At 44.2% G+C, this 23,565-nt stretch overlaps 1 long non-coding RNA gene across 1 annotated transcript; it reads left to right on the top strand.

The window, feature by feature from the left end:
• The first annotated feature begins 11,467 nt into the window (after window positions 1-11,467).
• Window positions 11,468-22,424, top strand: LOC148775012 (uncharacterized). The gene is made up of 3 exons (XR_016035214.1): window positions 11,468-11,685; window positions 16,189-16,357; window positions 22,171-22,424. It is a non-coding gene; the product is annotated as an uncharacterized LOC148775012 (long non-coding RNA).
• Window positions 22,425-23,565: the final 1,141 nt, after the last annotated feature.

Genomic DNA, 23,565 nt, shown 5'->3' with positions numbered 1-23,565 from the left:
CTCTAAGGTCCAACCAACTCCATAAACCTTCCCTAAACCTTTGTGTTCAGATTACACAATATTCAGCTTCATCTTCCTTTGCATTCATGTCATGTATATCAGTCTGGGCTTTCCAATGAGAACTAAGGGCAAAAGAATGTCATATAAGCCCAGGGGCGGTGGGTGAATCCAACCCTAAATCCATCCCCTCATTTCATCCTCACCACAGTCCTGGTTTTACAGAAGAATAATCTGAGGCCCAGAGAGAGGTGAAGTGATCCGCTCAGGACCACATTTTACTCATTCAAGCAACAATGATTTATTGGACATCTGCCATGAACTTGGCACTCTGCTAGGTGCTGAGGCTGTGCTGATGAATGAGACCAGTCCCTTGGCCTTAAAGTACGTCTTGATTGGTAGAGAAAGCAGGTGATTAAATCAGCATAGGAGTACTGGCACTAGTGGTAAAGAGCCCGTCTGCCAGTGCAGGATACACAAGGGACGCGAGTTTATCCCTGGGTCAGGGAGATCCCCTGGAGGAGGGCATGGCAGCCCACTCCAGTATTCTTTCATGGAGAATCCCAAGGACAGAGGAGCCTGGTGGGCTACAGTCCATGGGGTCGCAAAGAGTCGGACACTGCTTAGCAATTAAATGATGGACTGAGTTCTATACCCTACCTCCAATTCATATATCGAAGCCCTAACTCCCAATGTGATGGTGTAAGTAGTTGAAGACAGTTGGGGGTAATTAAATCATGAAGGCGGGGTCTTAAAGACGGGATTATTGTGCTTAAAGGAAGAGATCAAAGAATGTGTTCTCTTTACATCAAGAGATGACATAGCAAGAGGATGGCCACAAAGACAGCTCTCACTAGAGACGAAATCAGCCAGCACCTTGATCTTAGATTTCCAACCTCCAGAACTGTGAGAAATAAATTCTGTTGTTTAAGCCACTCAGTCTATGGTGTTTTGTTATAGCAGCTGGAGCTAAGACAGAAGCCACGATGGAACTCACATTCCTCTCCAACATACATAATATATTTTTCACCATAGTATGCCACTTTCTGGACCTCTCTGGTAGCTCAGACGGTAAAGAATCTGTCTGCAATGAAGGAGACCCAGGTTCAATCCCTGGGTCAGGAAGATCCCCTAGACAAGGGAATGGCAACCCACTCCAGTATTCTTGCCTGAGAAATCCCATGGACTGAGGAACCTGGAGGGCTACAGTCCATCGGGTCACAGAGTTGGACAGACTGAGCAACCAACACTTTCTCTTTCACACACGTCACTTTCTAGATTTGGGGGAGTTAGGTTTATCCCCTACCTCTTCATATTGGCAGTGCTCAGTAGTGTCAAGCACTTAACAGGTGCTTCATGAATCCCACAGACCAGTCTCAGGACATTCCAGGAGGACTCAGGGGAGCAGAGTGCAGCGCGGGCTCAGCTGGTGTGCAGGATGTTCGACAGTGTGCACACACCAAGAAGCAGGAGAGAAGGACCAGCGTCATCTCTCTGTGGGGGAGGCTCCCTGTTGCTAAGTTCTCCCATAACTTGGTGGCAGTTGCCACTGAATTATCACGTCTTAGTCGTAGACAGGGAACCAGGGATATGAGAGTCAGGAAGGGAGTGTCAGAAGCTGTTGCAACTTGATTTAGGAGCTTAGACACTGATAGTCTGATTTGCATTTTACAAAATTCTAGCAGATCCTCACATGCCCACCACACTCCCTGCTCAGGTTTATCACACTCATTTCCCCTGGAGCACTCCATAAAGAATTTGGGGCCAGAAGGCTCCATTTAGAATCCAGTTGTTATCAACAGTAAGATCTCATTGCAAGAGGATATGAACTGCTCTCTGTTTGTACCTCAGAGCTGCGAGAGGAGGCTTCAGTGTTGAATTTTCTAATAGTCACACCATGGTTATATGCACCTGTGCAGCCACAGATCAGTCCAGCCACTAGATCAAAGTCACTTGGGACTGAAGAGTCCTTATAGAAGCCACCATCTTGATGCAAGTTGGGAAACTGAGGCCCAGGGAGGAGATGGATAGGCCCAAGGTACTAGGTGAACTAACTGTTGAGTGGGCAACTGCTCACTAACCCTTATTATGTTCAAGAGCACCCGAGGTACAAATGGCAGATAAAACACTGCTTTCCTATAGACTATGACTTCTGTATGCTCCTATTTCTTGCTAAACAAAACTCAATTTGGAATTAGGTTTGCATCTCTTTACATCTTAAAGTAAGGAATGAATTCATTAACCACTTATTCTATATCAGAGACCATCCTGGACATTTTGCAATCATTAGCTTGTCCAAGGCTTACCAAACCAAGAGATAAATATCATCATCCCATTCTACAGATGAGGAAACTGAGGCTCCAAGAGGCACATTATGTTGCCCAAAGTGGCATAGATGATAAAGTTCAATACTGGGGTTAGGTCCTTCACTTGCCTGTCTTCAAAGCCTTTGTTCTTCATACTCACCCTTTGTTTCTGGCCAGCTGACCTTTACATCCTTGGGTAAAAGTCTCGACAGTGGATTTTACTTGGACTTCAGTTGGTGGGAACCCAGAAACTTCACCAAATGGGTCCAAAGTGTTCCCATGTTCCATGAAAATTCTTCAGGAGAAGGAGTGGAGCCTCTTTTCTTCTACTTCTCTTCCTCATGGGCCCCTTAAAGAGTCAGGGAAGTATTGAACTGGTATCTAGACAGAAACAGTTGGCTATGTAACTCTTATGTATATAACTGAGTTTGTATATATATAACACACTGTTTTATAACTATGTGCCAGGTGTTATGCTAAGGATGTCACAAGTACCAACTCTTAAATCCTCACACCGTCACTATGAGATTGCCCCTATTACTCTCCCTGTGTTAGAACTAAGAAATGGAGGCACAGAGAGGTGAATTACTTTTCCAAGGTGGCAGGCCAGCTGAGACAAGATCAGAAGAGCTTGGTTCCATCGGAGTCTGGAATCCAGGCCCTTTATCATTATTTTACATGCTCAAGAATTGACTGTGGACTGAAGAATTGAAGTTACTTTTTAAAATCAGTCTTTGAAAAAAGAAAAAGGAAACCTATTTCTGTGTGCCTTCTCCCACTTGAGTTGACTGTGTGTTGGTCAGGGACTACCAGCATCAGGCCAGTTGCCTGGCAGGTGTATTGAATGAGCAAGGCAGCCACTCAGTGGGCTCCACGGGGAAAGGCGGTTGGCCCCTGAAGCCGACAGCTAGGCTTTGAGGATGCTGGCAATCCAGGGAGAATGACGCCTGTGGTTAATTCCAGAGGCTGTCCAGTTTTCCTCTCCTGCTCTGGTCCTTTGATTCATAATGGCTTGCCTCATTCCTCTGCTCCTTCCCTTGGGGTTAGGTCACCCAGGTGAACAAAGCCTCCTTTCAAGGATCCTGCAGAAACCAGATTATGTTATGGGTCCTGTAAATTAGAGGCCTGGAGAGGAGACCTCTTATTTGGGGATAATCACCATTTGTTCTCTGTTGGACGACTTGTTTCAAGATAATTAGAGCTTCACTTTCAAGACTTGAAAAAGCCTCTTCTGTTTTCTCTTGTCCCCGCCAGCCCTAGAGCTGACTCTCACGGGTGCTGCGGTGAAGCCACGTGACATGGGGAAATGCAACCCAGGCCAAAACAACCGCCATGTATACAGCCTTTAAAACCAGGCGCGAGTAGTCTGGGTAAGATGCATGTTTAAACCTTCGGTTATTCAGATCTTTAACTGACACATGTTCAGCATGCACAGAACTAGGTGCTGGGGGTACAGCCATAGAAAACGAAGACAAGCACTTGCCTCATGGACCTTTTATTGTAGAGACAGCAGAGAGAGGGCAAGAGAGGCTTGACTCATGTAGAAGTGAAAACAATTTTAACAATGAAGTTTGTTCAGTAAATGAGACCCTAGGAATTGATCATTATTATTCCTGGGTACAAAGGTTGGCTTGAAGCTCAACATTCAGAAAACAAAGATCATGGCATCTGGTCCCATCACTTCATGGGAAATAGATGGAAAAACAGTGGAAACAGTGTCAGACTTTATTTTTTTGGGCTCCAAAATCACTGCAGATGGTGATTGCAGCCATGAAATTAAAGACGCTTACTCCTTGGAAGGAAAGTTATGACCAACCTTGATAGTGTATTAAAAAGCAGAGACATTACTTTGCCAACAAAGGTCCATCTAGTCAAGGCTATGGTTTTTCCAATTCATGTATGAATGTGAGAATTGGACTGTGAAGAAAGCTGATCACCGAAGAATTGATGCTTTTGAAGTGTGGTGTTGAAGAAGACTCTTGAGAGTCCCTTGTACTGCAAGGAGATCCAACCAGTCTATTCTAAAGGAGATCAATCCTGGGTGTTCATTGGAAGGACTGATGCTAAAGCTGAAACTGCAATACTTTGACCACCTCATGCGACGAGTTGACTCACTGGAAAGGACTCTGATGCTGGGAAAGGTTGGGGGTGGGAGGAGAAGGGGACGACAGAGAATGAGATGGCTGGATGGCATCACCGACTCTGTGGACATGAGTTTGAGTGAACTCCAGGAGTTGGTGATGGACAGGGAGGCCTGGCATGCTATGATTCATGGGGTCGCGGAGAGTCGGACACGACTGAGCGACTGAACTGAACTGAACAACAGTAGGAGAAATGGTAATAAAATCACTGTAGTAATAATACGAAGAGTCTGACTTTGCTTTAGTAAGCATTAAATGACTTTGACAAATCTATTCATTATTAGACTAGAATTAGTTGTATAGAATCTTACTAAAAGTAACTGACTAATCTTCACAACCAAGATAATCACGATGGTATGATCACTGACCTAGAGCCAGACATCTTGGAATGTGAAGTCAAGTGGGCCTTAGAAAGCATCACTACGAACAAAGCTAGTGGAGGTGATGGAATTCCAGTTGAGCTATTTCAAATCCTGAAAGATGATGCTATGAAAGTGCTGTACTCAATATGCCAGCAAATTTGGAAAACTCAGCAGTGGCCACAGGACTGGAAAAGGTCAGTCTTCATTCCAGTCCCAAAGAAAGGCAATGCCAAAGAATGCTCAAACTACCGCACAATTGCACTCATCTCACACGCTAGTAAAGTCATGCGCAAAATTCTCCAAGTCAGGCTTCAGTAATACGTGAACTGTGAACTTCCAGATGTTCAAGCAGGTTTTAGAAAAGGCAGAAGCACCAGAGATGAAATTGCCAACATCCGCTGGATCATGGAAAAAGCAAGAGAGTTCCAGAAAAGCATCTATTTCTGCTTCATTGACTATGCCAAAACCTTTGACTGTGTGGATCACAATAAACTGTGGAACATTCTTCAAGAGATGGGAATGCCAGACCACCTGACCTGCCTCTTGAGAAACCTGTATGCAGGTCAGGAAGCAACAGTTAGAACTGGACATTGAACAACAGACTGGTTCCAAATAGCAGAAGGAGTACATCAAGGTTGTAAATTGTCACCCTGCTTATTTAACTTATATACAGAGTACATCATGAGGAACGCTGGACTGGAAGAAGCACAAGCTGGAATCAAGATTGCCGGGAGAAATGCCAATAACCTCAGATATGCAGATGACACCACCCTTATGGCAGAAAGTGAAGAGGAACTCAAAGGCCTCTTGATGAAAGTGAAAGAGGAGAGTGAAAAAGTTGGCCTGAAGCTCAAATTTCAGAAAACTAAGATCATGGCATCTGGTCCCATCACTTCATGGCAAATAGATGGGGAAACAGTGGAAACAGTGTCAGACTTTATTTTTTTGGGCTCCAAAATCACTGTGGATGCTGATTGCAGCCAGAAAATTAAAAGACGCTTACTCCTTGGAAGGAAAGTTATGACCAACCTAGATAGCATATTAAAAAGCAGAGACATTACTTTGCCAACCAAGGTCCATCTAGTCAAGGCTATGGTTTTTCCCATGGTCATGTATGGATGTGAGAGTTGGACTGTGAAGAAAGCTGAGCGCCGAAGAATTGATGCTTTTGAACTGTGGTGTTGGAGAAGACTCTTGAGAGTCCCTTGTACTGCAAGGAGATCCAACCAGTCCATCCTAAAGGAGATCAATCCTGGGTGTTCATTGGAAGGACTGATGCTAAAGTTGAAACTGCAATACTTTGGCCACCTCATGCAACGAGTTGACTCACTGGAAAAGACTCTGATGCTAGGAAAGGTTGGGGGTGGGAGGAGAAGGGGACGACAGAGAATGAGATGGCTGGATGGCATCACCGACTCTGTGGACATGAGTTTGAGTGAACTCTGGGAGTTGGTGATGGACAGGGAGGCCTGGCGTGCTGTGATTCATGGGTTCGCGGAGAGTCAGACACTACTGAGCGACTGAACTGAACCGAACTGAACTATTTTTGTTCGGGCTTCCCCAGGCTCAGTGGTAAAGAATCTGTCTGCAATGCAGGAGAGGCGGTTTTAATCCATGGCTTGGGAAGATCCCCTGGAGGAAGGCATGGCAACCCACTCCAGTATTCTTGCCTGGAGAATCCCATGGACAGAGGAGCCTGGTGGGCTATGGTCCATAGAGTCGCAAAAAGTCAGACATGACTGAAGTGATTTAGCACACACTCACTATTTTTGTTGAACAGATTTGTTCTTCACTGTTGTATGGTACAGTCATGGGAAACAAGAGCACCTGGGAAATGAGTTTTTCATTAACTGAATTCTCTTGTTGTTTTGTGTAAAAATCACTATTAATAATAAAATGATGATTTTTTTTTGGCATTTAGATCACTATTCCAAATATAAATGATTATGTAATTTGAGTCAATGAGCATTTACTTCTAGGAGACTGGAGCTGGAGTGAGAAGCAGATGAAGGAATTGATCTCTGGATAAGGAGATACATAACACTGAAATGATGTGTACTCACTCTAGAAGTTTTGAGGAGTGAGGCTTTCCCCAAAATAACAATCTTGATTTTTTTTCTAAGCTTCTGTCTAATATAATGCTTAACTATATGTCCTTCAGTAATGATTTTTTAACACAGTCAAATGAATATATGAATATGCACTTGCTCAACCAGGAAAAAACTTTAGAAGTTCAGTTGGAAATTGATACAGTCATAATCATAATGGAGATTTTCATATAACTATTGGAAATGGAAAGACCGAAAAAAAAAAAGAATATATGGAAAATTTGACCAGTAAATACATACACAAACTTGAGCTGATGAGCATATATAGAACTCTGCATCCAAAAAACAGAATATGTATGCATTTCATACTCATACAGAATATTTGTAAGCATTTAGTAGATATCAAGCCCAAAGGAAGCCTCAACAAATACTAAAAAATGAATATTATAGAGATAACCCTCTAATCACAATGCTGTAAAATTCAAAACCAACAAAATACACATTTACAAACTGAAAAAGAGCCCTTGTAAATTATATGTCAAAGAGGACATTATAACGAACATTACTGAATACTTTCAGACCATAGTAGACGTGAAAGTGAAAGTTGCTCAGTCCCGTTCAACTCTTTGCAACCCCATGGACTATAGCCCTCCAGGTTCCTCTGTCCATGGAATTCTCCAGACAAGAATACCAGAGTGGTAGCCATTCCCTTCTCCAGGGGATCTTCCTGACTTGGGGATCAAATCTGGGTCTCCTGTGTTGCTGGCAGATTCTTTACCATCTGAGCCACTAGGGAAGCCTCTTATGGAATACTATCATAGTTCAGTTCAGTTCAGTCTCTCGGTCATGTCCGACTCTTTATGACCCCATGAATCACAGCACTCCAGGCCTCCCTGTCCATCACCAACTCCTTGAGTTCACTCAAACTCACCTCCATCGAGTCGGTGATGCCATCCAGCCATCTCATTCTCTGTCGTCCCCTTCTCCTCCTGCCCCCAATCCCTCCCAGCATCAGTCTTTTCCAGTGAGTCAACTCGTCGCATGAGGTGGCCAAAGTATTGGAGTTTCAGCTGTAGCATCAGTCCTTCCAATGAACACCCAGGACTGATCTCCTCTAGAATGGACTGGTTGGATCTCTTTGCAGTCCAAGGGACTCTCAAGAGTCTTCTACAGCACCACAGTTCAAAAGCATCAATAGAAGGCATATTATTTAGCTATTGTGCTAAGACTCTTCAGTCATGTCCAACTCTGTGCGACTGTATGGAATGCAGCCTGCCAGGCTCCTCTGTCCATGTGGATTCTCTGGGCAAGAATACTGGAGTGGGTTGCTGTATCCTCCTCCAGGGGATCTTCCTGATCCAGGGATCAAACCTGTGTCTCTTACCTCTCCTAAATTGGCAGGCAGGTTCTTTACCACTCAAACCCCCTGGGAGGTCCCAGTTAGCTATTGCTGCTGCTGCTAAGTCGCTTCAGTCATGTCCGACTCTGTGCGACCTCATAGACGGCAGCCGACCAGGCTCCGCCATCCCTGGGATTCTCCAGGCAAGAACACTGGAGTAGGTTACCATTTCCTTCTCCAATGTGAAAGTGAAAAGTGAAAGTGAAGTCGCTCAGTCGTGTCCGACTAGTAGCAACCCCATGGACTGCAGCCCACCAGGCTCCTCTCTCCATGTGATTTTCTAGGCAAGAGTACTGGAGTGGCTTGCCATTGCCTTCTCCGAGTTAGCAATTACTGTATAACAAATTATCTCAAATTTTAGCTGATTAAAAACAAGAAACATTTATTATTTTACAGTGTCTGAGAGTCAGGAATACAAGAGTACCTTAGCCAAGTGGTCTTGGTTCAGGGTTTCTCATGAGGTTACAACAAAGCTGTTAGCTGGGGCTGCAGGCTCTGAACTTGGGAGCTTCCAAGTTCACTGACATGATTTATTGCAGGCGATCATGTTCTTCACTGGGTGCCCCTCACTGGCTGTTGGATTTCTTGTCACATAAGCCTCTCCACAACGTGGCCTCTAGCTTCCCCCAGAGTAAGTAGTCAGCCAGTCCCCACGATGGAAGCCATTGTCTTTCATGACCTAATCTTTCTCACCATCTGCTCCAGGTCACACAGACTAACCCTGCTATGGGACAGGGAGCTGCACAAGGGTATGAACCAGGAGAGCTGGACCACTGAGGGCAACCCTGGAGGCTGCTTACCACAGAGAGAGTCCCACAAAATGGGATTTTTCTTGGCTGCTAATCCTCACACAATGACGAGTAGGTGAGGAAAATCAGTTCCAACTGAACAAAATCATTAGATTCTCCTTTGGGTTTCAGATGATATTGAAATTCAAGGAAAGGTAGTGGTCTCAGGGTTGGATTTCTTGGCATTTGGATCAGGACTTAGGTGAACTCTCATATGTTTTGCTTTCACTGTGAACCTTTCAAAATATCTATTTTTCCCCCAAATAATTTTTGCCCACCAAGTCCCTTAACACATTTTGCCAATCCACTTTTCCCATCATTTTCAAGTTGATGTCTCCTCAAAAGGAAATTTGATTTAAATGTTTTCAATTCCTTTACATAAAAGTATTGAAACTCAAGTTAGCAAGAACGACTGGAGGGCCAAGAAATCCTCCGATTTCATGTGAAAGTTGTGAGGTCCATTTTTCTCAAAAATATGAAATCATGCTTTGCCAAAGAGTCAATAAGATACTGACTCAACTAGGGTTAAGCTTAACCACCCACAAATCAAAACGTCTTGCTAATTTCATGCCAAACAATTTTTGTAGCTAGTTTAGAATACTGAATTGACCATTCCCACCCATTCCTCAATTTAACTGAATTGTAAAATCATTTTCTGTCTGGTGGAAAGTAGCTCTGGAAAAAGTAAAGTGCTGAATTAAGATAATTTAATTTCTTTAAATGCCTCTTTCTACTTTAATCCACAATACCCAGGTATTAGCATTATCTTACTGAGATGAAATACCAGTCTTATTTGTTGCCCTCTTCATTGTCTTAACATTTCCCTGCCTTCTCAATAGTTTCAGATAGACATTCCCATGCCATCCATGACTCTGCATTATATAGTCTCAACCTCTTTCCTAACCTCTTTCCCTCCTGTCTCAACTGGACAGATTTAATTCTAGTCCTGCAGGAAAGAGTGCCATTTCATGAACATGCCATGCACTTTCAGACACAAAGTCTGTTCAGAGGCTGTTCCCTCTGCTCACAATGCTCTTCCCCCAATCACTGCCTGGACTATACAATTCTCTCATCAAAGGACATTTTAAATGTCATCTTTTCTTTTGAGGAGTCTTCTCTGACACACCCTCTCCACCAACAACTCCTTCATTTAACAGAAAATTTTTCAAATCCTTTGGTCTCGAAAGGAGGTAACTCCACTCCTTAGTATTCTACAAAATTTTGCGTATACCCATGTGACAACACTTTCCTAACTGCATTGCAACTGTCTAGAATATTTTTTGTGCTGTCCAACTGTTTGCAACCCTATGGACTGCAGCCCACAGGCTTCTCTGTCTATAGGATTCTCCAGGCAAGAATGCTGCAATGAGTTGCCATGCCCCACTCCAGGGGATCTTCCTGACCCAGGGATTGAACCTGCATCTCTTAAGTCTCCTGCAGTGGCAGGCAGGCTCTTTACCACCAGCTCCACCTGGAAAGCCCCAGAGTATTAACAAAGGTAGTGTTAATGCTAATGTTAAGGGAGCGCTTCAACAGAGGTACCTCCAACTCTCACTGCTTAACACAATAGGAATTCACTCCTCCCTCTTGTAAAATTGAACCAGCAGCCAGGGCTGGGAGGGTGATGTGCTCCATGCAGTCAGTCGTTCAAGGACCCAACTTATAAAAGTACTGCCCTCTGCACAATGGCTCCCAGGACCATCCTGGGTGTAGAGACCCAATCAGCAGACAGTGAAAGAGATGGGGTAGAGAAGCATGAAGGAAATTTCATGGGGTGAGCTTAGAAGTGGCACAGATCTCTCTCTTTCACATTCCACTGGCTGAACCTGATCATGTGGCCTCACCCCACATGGCAGAATGGGAAACCAAGTCCAACTGTGCCCCCAGGAGGAAAAGAAATCAGGTCTAGTAAACGGATAACCGGTCTCTTTCATAATTACCTGCAATAAATTGTGAAAATTTGAAGAAAGGGGCTGTGCCTTTTCTACTGCTCCATCTTCAGCATGTATCACTGACCATCCTCAGCACATATTTGGACACTTAGTAAATATTTGTCAAATACATACATTAATATTAATAGATAAAAACCTTTTGTTGCTGAAATTACTTGAAAATTCCCTCAGTCCTCCACTCTATCCTTGTGGTTATAGAAAGAGACTGTGTATTTTAAACAAAATTTGCAAATTGAGTCACATCTTTAGATGATCCAGGCCAAAAGTTCTTCTGCCTGTGATAACTGGTTAAATGGATTTGCCTACCTGAATAATAAAGATGATAATTCAATTCAGCGCTTTAACTTCCAGTCTCTTTTCATATCTTTGGGCCGAGTCTTAATAGCAAACATGCTTATCTCTAATGAGCAAAGTCACTTTTCAGCATTTGTATTCATCAAAGTCACAGAATCCACACACCATCCCCTTCCCCCAAGTAACAGTGGAACTGAAGCTTCCGGGTCTAAGCTGTTCCCTCTGTTCCTTGGATTTTCAGATGGCAGATCTTCTAGAGCTTTGTTTCCTGACCTATGAACCAGGTGGAAGGCAGAAACAGGGAGGAGGCCGACAGACGGGTGCTCACCTGTCTTTGCATAGATGGTCTTTCTGTGCCACTTCATGGTCTTCAGAGAGCCTGGAAGCTGCCGATGGAGGTGAGGAGAGTGCTTGGTTTTGTGTTAATGACCTTGGCTTTTGACACCAAAGACATCTGGTTGTGAACCTTGGCTCTGCCATTTCCTAGATGTGGCAGTTACTCGTTTTGTGCTTCTGGAATGACGGTGCAGAACTTTATCTTGGGGTCTCCTCTGCTGCCTACTGTTTTGTCATCTGTTTACTCATCTACCCCTAAACTGTGAGCTCCTCCAGGGCAAGGGTTTCCCATAAATGCTTATGGAAAAGCAAACAAAATAGAAATGCCCTGGAAATACATGCAGCTTTAGATTTAAAACTTTGGGATTGGAAAAAAAAAAAATCTGTCTAGATGGACGCCGCCACTGGAGCTTAGGTGCCGCCTCCACCGTGCGACCCCACGGGGGTCCGCTAGAGCACCGCAGCCCCCTCTGCCCCTGCCCTGGAGGCTCTGCCAAGGAGGTGGCACGCAGAGGAGGTGGCCACCGGGAGGAGGAAACTGGCAGACCCGTCTGAATGCTCCAGTTGGGAATGTGAGATGGCGGAAGCAAGCCGAAGGGTAGAGGGAGGGCTCCGGCATGGCTGGGGACGAGGGACGCCTTGGCCTGGAGCGTGAGAACAGCAGCCTCTCTGAGGAGGACAAACGGTGCGGGCGGAAGTGGTAGGGGCCACCCCTCTCCTGGAAGGTGGTTTCTGAGGCGCAAGCAGCTGACACATTGGCAATGGCTCTTTGGAGGCCAGGCCTCTGCTGGGGATCTGTTGGGAGCTCAGAGGTCAGGGCTGGTGGCTGGCCATCTGTTCCACTGCTGGCGGGGCTCCTTTGCGAGGGTGCTGCCTGCCTGTGATGTGCGTATTAAATTGGGTGTACTGGGGGGGATGGAATTGTGAGGCTGCAAGCTGGGAGTGGCAGAGGGTCTCTCAGCCTGATGCACTGAGCATGACAGCCACGCCACTTAGTGGCCCAGTGGTTAGGACAGCGTGCTTCCACAGAAGGGGGCGCTGGCTGTGGGGGAACTGAGGTCCTGTGTATGCTGCTCCAGTGGGGCCAGAAAATAAAAGTAAGAAAGAACCCACCCCATAAGCTCTTCTCCCAAGGTGCCGTTGTCACTACTGCCGCTGAGTGGTGGGCTCTGTCTGCTCCCTTTGAGCCTCTGTGGCCGTCTTAACCCACAGAATATGGTGGACACGGCACTGTGGATCTCAGGTTGAGGTGTTCAGATGCTCTTCTTCCTGCTCTCCTGTGATGCTGGCTCTAGAAATTTGGTCACCATCACGCAAAGAAGCTAGGCAGCCACACAGAGAGGCTGGCATCCACCACAAGACAGGAGAGTGAGTGAGTCTTCAGATGACCCCAGCCCCTGATCTTCGAATCACTCCAGCCTTTGAGCTGCCCCAGCTGACGGCAGGAGGAGCAGAATCGAGCTGACCCCACAGAGCCTTGCCCAAAGCACAGACTGTGAGCAAAACAAATGACTGTTGGTGTCATTTGTCATTAAGTTTGGATGGTTTGTTACCCAAAGACAGATAAGTGGAAGAGAGGAGTCAAAGGGCAGAAATACAAGGAAGCTAGGAAAGCCAGGAGGTTCAATAGATGGATGGCGGGTCTTGAAAAAAGAATCACCAAACCCAGGAAGGTCTGACTTTCTGCATCTTTCCATATAGCCTAGGTTGTGGGATTCCTGCATTCACTCTAACCTTTGTATCTCTCTTGTGTGACATTAAAGTCTTGGTTCATTTGCTTTGTGAAAATGTGTTTTCATGTTACCTTGAATAAAATCTCATTTTAATCTTAATGGTCCATTAATTTTAAATCAGTATATAGGTAATGGTTTCTTCTTTAATCAGAATAACCAAATCTTTACTTGACACTCAACAAATAGGTAGATAAATAGACACATAGCATACATGCATGCATGTACATACTCAGTTGCTTCAGTCATGTCTGACTTTTTAACCCCATGGACTGTAGCCCGCCAGGCTTCTCTCTCCATAGGATCCTCTGGGCAAGAATACTGCAGTGCGTTGCCATTTCCTTCTCCACAGAATCTTTCTGACTCAGGGATCGAATCCACATCTTTTATGCCTCCTGCATAGGCAGGCAGGTTCTTTACCAGATAGTAGATAAATCCACGCCTCTGAGGGTATTTCACAATATGTTTAGGGGTGCAGGTTTAACGTTGAGTGTAGCCTGACTGGGAGCCTGTCCTCCCTACTCCACTGGAAGGCTCTTCTTCCCATGTGCCAATGCCACCCCTGCCACTGAGCGCTGGGGTTGATGGTTCCACCCCTTGAACCCACGTGGGCCTCTGTGACGTTCCGAACATTGCCTGGGACAGAAGAGAAGTCCAATCCCCACCCATTTCTTTCTAAGTAACAGGAAACACGTTCCTACACACTATGTCTCAGCCAGTCTGTGTGTGTTTATCTTAGGTTTCCATTCACAGAAGAGTTTACACATGGTAGGTGTGTGGTATGTTTGTGTCGATTATTGACACTTCTAGGAGGATGGTCTTTTGCATCTGAGGACTCCAAGGGTGTGCAGTGTAGCGGAAGCCAGTGGGGAGAGAGAGTCCAGAGCTTCAGAGAAGGACTTTCTTCATCGATGTGTTTCAGAAGACAGTCCATCTTGGGCACATTATGAAGCAGCATGGAAACAAATGGCACCTCCACTCCATCTTCATGGGGGAGGAAGAGCTATCCGAGAAGACCTTCCCCTTTAAATGAAAAGAGAAATTGTTGAGTAAAGCCTCCCGGTCAGCCCCTGAGAAAGGTGCCCCTCAAAGCAGGCTGAAAGGCATTTCCACCAAGCCCAGGGACAGAGGACCTGGTGCTCCCCCGGACCCCTGCGTCTCCCCCTGCATAAAGGTGATATGAAACACAGGCCTTCAGAGGACCAGGCTGAAGCAGGCTGCACGTTCCGGCAACTGTTATAAAGCAGGCCAAAGCCACGTCAGGTCCAATTACACTCAATGAGGAACATCTGTATTTCGGCACCCACGTTGCTTAATGCAAACATTTCGTAATTACAGCCCCTTGCACACGCGGTGTGTTATGAGATGTGGTGTCCCAGTGTGAATCATGGTCACATTTTTTAGAGTCGTCAGCAGTCTCCAGTCTCGGTCTGGCTGGGATGCCTTTTGCTCACTGCCCATAAGAGCATTTCTCTAAAATATTGAATTAAGCGAAGTCCGGCTTTTCCCTCTTATCTATGAAATCTTGTGGTTGAAGCTTGACTGTTTTTATAAAATGAAATATAGAAAATGTATAAAGTGCAAATATAGTTGAGGTTACAGCGGTGTGGTTTTTTTTTTTTTCTCTCGCTCTCTTTTTTTTTTCTGGAGAAGGACATCTGGTTTTCTCCCCCTTTTCCCTTCGGTGTTTTCAACTGAAACGTGAAGCTTTGACTGTCAAGCACAGTCTGAAAGGCTCCACTTCCAAATGATTTTTCACCTCATCAGAAGCAAGTCTCGTTACAAGGACTCAGCTGGTTTGGGCATATTTTCTCATGCGCAGTTTTTCCTGGGCAAAGCGATTGATATTGACTTTGCAATCAAAGGAAATGCAATAGACCTGGGTTCAAAGTTAAGATACTTTAAAAATTCTTATGAAGCAGTCAATGCGGCCTCACAACAACAGGAGCTGTGGACTGGGGCACTGGAGATAATACGAATCTGTCAATAAACGTGCAGATTTACAGTCCGCACACATGTTTCACTCAGAAATTGCCATTCTCAAGAAATCTGAAACTCTACATTGCCACTTTATGGTGACACCTTGGCCTGTTTTGGATCCTCATTTTCTGATCCCATCCCTTGGAACAATCCCAGTGTAATCAGCAGACAGGACCCTAATGACCATTTTCCCAGACTGATATGCCCTCCATTGAGAAAACCCCTGATTCAGCCTGACTATGGGGACTCCACTCCCAGCACAGTGAAGGGCTCATCCTCTACTTCAACCCTATTTCTGCAGGGAGGGCTGATATTAGGAGAGGATGACCAGCTGCTGGGTAGCTGAGTCTTTGAGCCAGCCAGGCACTTCTTTTAATTGGTTGGAAGTGACAGAAACCCAAGTCAAACTAACTAAACAAGAAAAGCAGGGAGGGTAGGCTTTATGGGTTACTAGCACCTAGGTAGTGATTGGAAGACCAAGTTCCAATGAGGTCAGGGCAGCTGGACTTGGGACACAGGTCTCATCCCAGCTTCTCTCTGTGGGTCAGCTTCATTCCCTCTCCCTACAAATTGCCTCTCTGATCTTTCTTAACTTACCGTCCAGTCAAGAGAGTATAGACTTATTTTCTCCTGCGCTTTCCTGCTAAGCTTAATTATAAGCCTTGAAAATGGCCCAAGAGACAACTGTAATGGTTAATTTTACATGTTAGCTTGAGTGGGCCATGGTGTCCTAATCTTTTGTCAGCTATTATCCTAGATGTTTCAGTGAAGTTGTGTTTTTTTTTTTTAATGTTTTTTGAATTTTCATACAAACTGCGGACTTTGAATAAATGGATTGTTCTCTATCACATACAGGCCTCATACAATCAACTGAAGGTCTTACTAGAACAAAGAATGATTTCCCTTGAGCTAGAAGAAATACTTCAAACAGACAGCCTTTGGATTTGAACTGCAATTCTTCCCTGAGTCTCCAGCCTGCCAGCCTACCCTGTAGATTTTGGACTTTCCATGGTTCCACGATCATGTGAGCCAATTTCTTAAGATTAGTCTTTCTCTCTCTCTCTCTTTCCATACACACAGAGCTAGATAGAGATATCTATACTTTTATCTCTGTATCTATTTATCCACATATGTACATCTCTTTCTGCAAAATGGGTATCTCTATATACTTACAATATATAGAGAGGATATGTGTATGTCTACATAGGGTGTCTATCTATCAATCTGTCTATTCTGTTAGTTCTGTTTCTCTCAAGAACTCTGACTAATACAACCACCAAAGGAGAACTCTGAAAAGTGATTTGAAAAAAAAAGAAGAAGAAGAAGATAAACTGGTTTGGGATCCCAGGAATGGAGGAACAGCACAGGAGCAGGTCATCCTATGTCCCTACCACCCAACAGAGGAATGTCCCCTGGACCTGGTATTTTGTAACCTCCAACATAGCAAGAGAAGGCAGCCAGTCTAGGCTCATTCCATCCCTGGATCAAAAGGGGAGTCACTCTAACAGCATCAAATGAGTCTGACATCCCCCGTACAGAGAGTGATTGGGATCCCCTGCCGTATGTAAGAGGATAAAGGAGAGCTCTCCTCCCTGCCAGGCCCAGGACACCCTTTGCAGTGAGAGGTCCAGAGCAGTACGGGAGGCGCTGTCGAGAGGGGACCAGCGGCAGCAGGCAGCCCCTCTGTCCTTGTCGGTACAGCTCTCCTCTCCTCTGCCGAGAGGCACTGGGAAGCCAGCAGACATGGGCAGGATGAATCCCTCTGCAGTGTCTCCATTATGGGGTGTTCTATTGGCCAGATCTGGGGATACCCTTTCTGCCTCCTCAGGCAGCCCACTAGGGATTAGCGAAAGCCCCAGTGGCACAGATAAACCAAGAAGACTGAAACAACACTGCCAGTGTTCTGAAAATTAAGCTGCCTTCGGAACCACAACTCGCAAAATACGCTAAACTCACACGATGAGCCACAACACAGAGGTTGCCTGCTAAAATGAAAGAATTATATAGGATCCAGAGTCTCCTAGGGAAATAGACAAAAATGTGCAGAAGTCAGTTAAAACTCCCCCACCTGTTATACAAAGAACCGCAAAGATCACAAACTGAACGAGAGCAGACCATCAGTAGACACCCGTAGCTGACATGACTCGGATGTTTGGATTCTCTGTCACGGGTTTTTAAAGTAGCTGTCATAAAATACCTTAACAATTAATTACAAACTCTCTTGAAACACATGAAAAAAAATTTCAGCAAAGAAATAGAAGTTGTTTCTATTTCTTTTTCTAAGCAAAGAAAAAGAGCCAAATGGAAATTATAGAACAGAAAAATTCAATCACAGAAATAAGAAACTAGCTGGGTGGGCTGAATAGGAGAGTGGAGATAACAAAGGGCAGAATCAGTAAATGCGAGAAAAGAACAATACAATTCATCTTATCTGAAAAACAGGGAGAAAACAGACTTAAAAATGATTAGAGACCTAGGAACTTATTGCACAATAACAAATAACTCAACATTAGCATCATTAGAGTCCCAAAACAGAGAGAAAAATGGGATTGAAAAATATTCAGAGGAATAATGGTTGAAAACTTCCCAAACTGGGGGGAAGACAGAAATCTACAGATCCAAGAAGCTGGTAAAATCTCAAATAAGATAAATTCAGGTAAATCCATACTAAGATACATAATAATTAAACTTTTAAAAATGAAAAAGAAAGAAAGGAACATAGAAAGAAAATAAAGCTCTTGAAAGCAACCAGAGAAAAACACCACGTTTATAGGGACACATCAAATTGAATGACAGCAGGTTACTCATCTGGAGGCTAGGAGAAAATGAATGGCACAATACTATTCAAGTGCTGAAAGAAAAGAATTGTCAACTGCAAACTGTTTCTGGTGAAACTGTCCTTCAGGAGTAAAAAAAAAATAACATTCTGACATGAAGTAAAACTAAAAGAAAATTCATTTGCTTAAAGATTCAGTTCAGTTCAGTCGCTCAGTCGTGTCCGACTCTTTGCGACCCCATGAATCACAGCACGCCAGGCCTCCCTGTCCATCACCAAAAGATTAGCTAAAGGAAATTATTTAAACAAAAAAGGAGCTGATTAAAGGAGGAGTCAGAACATCAGGAAGGAAGAAGAAACAATGGAAAGAGTAGAAATGGGTACACACAAGAGACTTCTTGCTGCTTTTATAAATCATGTTTGATGACTGAAACAAACATGATAACACCAACTAATATATAAGACAACAATATTTAAAAGTAAGAAAGGTAAGTGAGGAAGATGAAGATTTTGAGCCAGTAGCTCAACACCCTCTTCCCCAAATCAGAGTGTAAGTAAAGTTTCCATGTTTCACTCAGAGTAGCAGGATGTTGTTACTAATAGACTGTTGTAAGTCACATATGATGCTGTAATAGATAAATAACTACGAAAACTACACAAAGGAATATTCAAAAACACTGAAAATAAATCAAAATAGAATTCTAAAATATGTTCAAACAACCTGCAGGAAGGCAAGAAAAGAGAAATGGAGGATGAGAACCAGAAAAAACAACAAAATTATAGTTAGATATTAGCATATAAATAAGTGCCTTGAAAGTAAATAGCCTAAACACAACAATAAACAGACAGAGATTGGTAGAGTGGGCAAAAAAAAAATACAACCCAACTATCTACCACTTACAAGAGACACACTTCAAATTCAATGACCTAGATTGAAAGCAAAATGATGGAAACAGATATACCACACAAACATGTATGAAACTGGGTTTCCTCCACATGTCAAATGTAGCCCCTAATCTCCTTAAGTCTCACACACACAATTGCCTTTACTCTCTTTCTAACCCTGGGAAAGGACTCTAATTAGTGCAGCATGTGTGTGGAACTAACCCCTGGACCAGTCAGGGGCAGGGTCCCATAAGACTACAGCTTTATATAGAGAGTCTGGGCTTGGATTAGGGGGACAAATGATTCTTAGTAGAAAGAAAAGCACCATTCACAGGAGGTGGGTGTGTGGGAGCCTTAAGAATTAGGCCTGAACTACAGTATGGATCCCACTCCACTTTATATGGGTACCAGCCAGCTCCCCACCCAACAAATCAGAAGAAAGAGAAACTGAAAAAATAGTTGTTCCTCCCAGGAAAGGAAAAAGGTGAATGGGCTGTTTTTGCTTGGCCTCTCAGTGGTCAGAGGTTCACCCTTTCTTAACCTTTAATACTCTTTCAGGCATCTCCAAGTCAAGTAGAAGAAATGAAATATAACACACTTTGGTCATGGTCTTTGAATTTTGATGTTCAGTGATGAATGGAGTTAACATTCAATCTCTCATTAGTTTAACTGTGAGTAGGATTTACAGCTCACTTCTCCAGACTAGCCATACCACATTTTGGGTTTTTCTTCTATTTAACCAAAGATTATAGTAGAAATTTACTAACGTCTGTGAATTAAAATCAATTATAAAACACAACTCTTCTCTCTTTTAACAGTTAGCAGAACTTCCACTGAAGTTGAAGTTGTTGGTTAGTTAAATCCAAAGTTGTGCATGTTTGGTGGAGGAGGTTGAGATGAGTAGGTTAGTCTTAACAAATGCATTCAGGACTTCCCTGGTGATCCAGGGGTGAAGAATCCTCCTGCCAGTGCAGGGAACACAGGCCTGATCCCTCATCCAGATCCCACATGCAACAGAGCAACTAAGCCCGTGCACTGGAACTCCTGAGCCCATGTGACACCAGAGAAGCCAGCACAGTGAAACACCCACACACTGCCACGAAGAGCAGCCCCTAGTTGCCACGACCAGAGAAAGCCCACGCACAGCAATGAAGACTTAGTGCAGCCAAAAGGAAATCAATGATTTTTCAAAAGCTGTTAACAAGTTCATTCATTCAGCAGCCTTTCCCTGGGATCTTTGTATGCCAGACACTACTAGGCTGTGGGTACAGGGAATATACAGTCACTAACCTCAAGGGGTTCGTGGTTGAGCAGACTGGACAGGTGCATGAACACATAAAACAAAATGAAAATATATTCCAGGCCTCCTCAGTCAGAGCTAAGAGGCAAGCATATCTGGTCGAGAGTTAAGCAATGACCCTCTCCTCTTCACTGTATCCTTTCATCTCTTCTCCTGGGATTAAAATCTGAACCATGTCCACAATAGGTTCAGACCCCCCTTGGATATTGCTAAGGAAGGTATTATCCCAGGGAGCGGTGGAAACCAGATTCCAGGGAGGGATGTTGAGTGCTGCTGCTGCTGAGTCACTTCAGTCGTGTCCGACTCTGTGTGACCCCATAGACGGCAGCCCATCAGGCTCCCCCATCCCTGGGATTCTCCAGGCAAGAACACTGGAGTGGGTTGCCATTTCCTTCTCCAATGTGTGAAAGTGAAAAGGGAAAGTGAAGTCTCTCAGTCATGTCTGACTCGTAGCGACCCCATGGACTGCAGCCTACCAGGCTCCTCCGTCCAGGGGATTTTCTGGGCAAGAGTACTGCAGTGGCTTGCCATTGCCTTCTCCGTGTTGAGTGCTAAGAGAGGATTTTTATAAGGAAGGAGGAAGCCTCTGGGAGACACCAGATTCCAGCCCAGGGCCTGAGGAGCAAAGGGTCTTCATTGTTCTGGATGTCGAAAGGCAGCCAGTAAAGGAAGAGGCCCCAAACCAGGGAGGACTGTAGGAGCAAAGAGAGCAGTCTCTCTAAATGTCACACCACCCGTGGCTCCAGGAAGTCTCTTCACAGAAGGTCGCTGCACCCTTGTGGCATCGTGAAGGCTGAGAGCATGAGTGGCTGGAGGAAGTGATAAGAACTGTTACCCTAACAGGCCAGAAGCTGGTGCCCATCAAGACACACCAGTGAAGCAATCTTTCTCATAGAGGCAGCGCTCAACGGAATATAGAAGCAGTATTCATTTGCTGTGAGGGTCAGACTCGCCCACCACCACTCCTTGGAGACTTGTACTGGGCACTTGCTGAGATGAAGGAGGCTCCCTTTCTAGGTCCTGTCTACTTTTGGTTCTTATAATATAAGCACTGAGAATAGAAGTTTCCAGACAAACAGAGACTCGGAGATAGTCAGCAAATGACTCCATTGCCCTTTATTTTATATTCAATGAGACATTACCTAAAACACAGCTGTTTCCCCAACAGGGTTAGGTGGGGTGGTTAAATAATTTATCATCCAAGCTTATAATTTAGAGAATAGCAGAGGACAATCTTAGTAGTTATGCTGGAAAGCAGGTGTAAAATGAGACGGCTCTGGGCCAAAGGGACCATTCTAATTCTATTCCTCTGCTTTTGAGATTTCCTCTTTTTCATACTTCTGAACTTATCAGAACACCTTCCACTTTGGCAGTTGAGGAAGGGGAAGAGGTTGAACCTGAGGGTTTTTCCTCACAACCAGTAGTCTTCTTCAAAATGGAAAGTGTTCTGCACTTCTTGTACCCTTTCCTGGGACAGACATTATTGGCAGCAAAGAAATCTAATTTGGGGGTCCTTCCCACATTTCAGACACACTTAGCCAGCAGTTGTCTCTCTATAGTTTAGTAGCAATTTAGTAGCTACAGGATTTTTAAAACTGAGATATAATTCATATACCATAAAATTCACCCTTGCATAATGTATAACTTAGTGGTTTTTCATATATCCACAAGGTTGTGCAACCATACCCACTACCTATTTTGAGAACATTTTCATCATCCCAAATGGAAGTCCTCTGTACCAATTAAACAATCACTCCCCATTCCCCCTCCCCACCATACCCTGGCAACCATGATCTGTTTTCTCTCTTTATGGAAAAGTCCTTTAATATATGGCCTTTTGTGTCTGACTTCTTTCACACCACATCGTGTATTCAAGGTTCATCCATGGGCTTCCCTGGTGGTCCAGTGATTAAGAATCCACCTTGCAATGAGTGGGGCACCAGTTCAATCCGAGGCCCAGGAAGATCCTACATGCTGCAAAGCAACTAAGCCTGTCTGCCACAACTACTGAACCAGAGCTCCAGAGCCTGTTCTCTACAGGAGAAGCCACTGCAACGAGAAGTCCACACATCAAAGCGAAGAGTAGCCTCCGCTCATTGCAATTAGAGAAAGCCCTCATGTACCAACAAAGATCACCCACAGTCAAAAAATAAAATAAATTTTTAAAAAAGATTCATCCGTGTTGCAGCAAGAGTCAATATTTCATTCCTTTTTATGTCTGAATAGTATTCCATGGTTTGGATAGACCAGATTTTATCTATTTATTAGTGGATGGGCATTTGGGTTAGCTGCATGCTTTTAAACAAATATTTCTCATAAGGACTTTGCAAGTATCAGACATTATGTTTATTGCACACATGTGAATTTATCTTTCTGGAAAACTGTGTGCTTGTATCCCACTGTGGCTTACTTGAGAATAATTATTAATAGTACTACAAGTGTTTGCTTCCATCTTTTTCTCAAACAAGAAGAGACAAGTTGCATGAATATTTTTCAGGGGAGCTACAAAGGAGGATTTGACCTGGGGTCTAGTAGAATAGAATACTCCCACATATTCCAGGAACCCATGCAGGGATTCAGATGCTTGAATGAGAAGATGGGGCTGGAGTCAGTGAGCTTCCAGGATGAAAATAAATGCAGTGTCCTTCTTACTGAAGCCTGCAATTCAGATAACAGGAGAGAAAGTCCTAAGAAGTTACAGGGGGAAAAGGGGAGAGCAAGGAAGGCTGCTCAGAGGAGACAATTTTGACAATAAATAGAAGACTGCCTGGAAAACAAAAAGAGGACAAGCATTTTAGGCAGAAGGATAAGCATCTGCTATGGATCAAAGGTTTGAGGGAGCTGAACCCATTCAGAGGGATCTCAAGTAGGTCATTCATTTGGATATCTAGTCACTAGAATGGTTTTTGTGACATTCTGTCTTAAAAGAATTTCATTTCATAAGCACAGAGCACATGGTGCTGAAGTGTCCCACCAGGTTGGGAGGTACAGATCATTGCCATAGTAGCCACATCAGCATGATGCAAATCAGGTGGTGTGGGATGTAAATGATGGTCAGGGTGACATCACAGCTCTCTTGCTGGAAAAGGCCCTCCATGGACTCTGGTTTCTCTTTTGTCATATCCAATCCAAGAATTTTCAGCTTTACTCCTTAGGCCAGTGTTCTCAAACTGTAGAGTTTGAACCATCTAGAAAGAAAGAAAGAAAGAAAGTGAAGTCACTCAGTCATGTCTGACTCTTTGCAACCCCGTGGACTGTAGCCCACCAGTCC

The sequence above is a fragment of the Moschus berezovskii genome, chromosome 18 (genome assembly GCF_049115385.1).
Source record: "Moschus berezovskii isolate FMDL1 chromosome 18, NW_MosBer_1.0, whole genome shotgun sequence".
Lineage (NCBI taxonomy): Eukaryota > Metazoa > Chordata > Mammalia > Artiodactyla > Moschidae > Moschus > Moschus berezovskii.
Note: the sequence above shows the minus strand (reverse complement) of the source record. Positions and strands in the feature narration are given on the sequence as shown.